The sequence below is a fragment of the Herpailurus yagouaroundi genome, unplaced genomic scaffold (assembly GCF_014898765.1).
Source record: "Herpailurus yagouaroundi ecotype Mexico unplaced genomic scaffold, PumYag 140, whole genome shotgun sequence".
NCBI lineage: Eukaryota > Metazoa > Chordata > Mammalia > Carnivora > Felidae > Herpailurus > Herpailurus yagouaroundi.
The window spans coordinates 96,070,616-96,071,991 of record NW_024412395.1 but is presented as its reverse complement, the minus strand read 5'-3'; the positions used below and the strand labels follow the sequence as shown (position 1 = coordinate 96,071,991).

The 1,376-nt window shown below is 46.7% G+C and overlaps 1 protein-coding gene across 6 annotated transcripts in view; it reads left to right on the top strand.

Annotated features, from left to right (window-relative positions):
* The first annotated feature begins 999 nt into the window (after positions 1-999).
* The window catches only part of CFAP65 (cilia and flagella associated protein 65), a 36,006-nt gene continuing 35,629 nt past the window's right edge, over positions 1,000-1,376 (top strand). For 2 of the 6 annotated variants that reach the window (XM_040476299.1, XM_040476296.1), the window contains exon 1: positions 1,000-1,104. The gene's annotated coding sequence lies outside the window, so the exon portion shown is untranslated. The remainder of the gene's footprint in view (positions 1,105-1,376) is intronic. The other 4 variants (XM_040476300.1, XM_040476297.1, XM_040476301.1 and 1 more) reach the window with 3 other exon arrangements.

Sequence of the window (1,376 nt, the reverse complement as noted above, 5' to 3'; positions counted from 1 at the left end):
TTATAACATCTTGTCCCACCCTCCGGTCTTTAAAAACCTTCCATTTTGCACAACTCCTCAGAGCTCCTCTCTATTTGGTCTATGGGATGCTGCCCACTTCTCGAATCGATTAAAAAAGCCAAGTGGATCTTTAGAGTTTACTCCCGGGGCACCTGGGTGGTTCAGTTGGTTACGCGGCCGACTTCGGCTCAGGTCGTGATCTCACGGTTCGGTTCGGGAGTTCGAGCCCCGCGTCGGGCTCTGTGCTGACAGCTCAGAGCCTGGAGCCTGCTTTGATTCTGTGTCTCCTTCTCTCTCTGCCCCTCTGCCCCTCTGCCTCTGGAGCTCTGTCTCCGTCTCTCTCTCTCTCTCTCAAAAATAAATAAACATTTTAAAAAATTAAAAAAAAATAAAGTTTACTCCCTTGGCTTTTTGTTATTTAACAGACACCTTCCCCAAAGCAAATGCAGACAAATCAACAAATGGGCTTCCAAAAATCACTTTAGTACAACAATGCTTTCTTCATACATTAACTTCCAGACCCCTAGAAAAGAGTTAGCTTGGTGCTTGGGAGGAGGAAAAACCGGCAGGAAATGGATAGGACACATTCTCTCCCACTGGCAAGAAAAATCCAGTTGTAAAGTAATAGACAAATGAGAAATGACTACGGGGTGTTTTTAAGTTAATAATCGCAATCACAGACTGAAGTTCCGGTTGAGATTCTGACCCTATGTCACCATCGCGCGTCCGGAAAGAACTGGAACTGCTCCTACTCCAGTGAGGAGCCAATGGAGTTACCTCCTATGAATTTGGTCGTCGACTAAATCAGGATTGCAGGGATGTCACGACAATTGGAGACTATACATTACATGCTGCGATTGGTAGAAGCGCGGTGACTACTATTCAGGGAAAGTCAGAGAATAAAAAATAAGGTAAACATTAAAATTGAACTGCGCTTTCGCCTTCTTTGAGCCTTGACTCATTCGGCTTGCCGTCGTTGTCCTGGGATACCAAGAAACGCTGTGCTTTGAGCGTCCTGTATCTAGGGAGACGACAACATGGAGGCGGAGTGAGTTCTGAGAGTTGGTCCCAGGACCAGGGGAGCAGCGCGAGCGGCCAAAGAAGGTATCTGTCCTGGAAGACCGCCTCCTTTGGGAAGTTGTGGCCAGGGGTCCCCTCCATGTCCCTTAGAGACCCCCTGTGGGACCGAGACTGAGGCGAGATCAGCCTGGGATCTCTTAGAGAAAGGAGGAACAGCTTTAAGTATTTTGATCACTTCATTTTACCAATTTCTTTCCCACTCCACACTACACGACGACCCACCACTTTTCCCACTGATCATATTAAGATTGTTTAGGTTGGAAATGAAGCAGATAAAGGAAGCTGATGATATATAT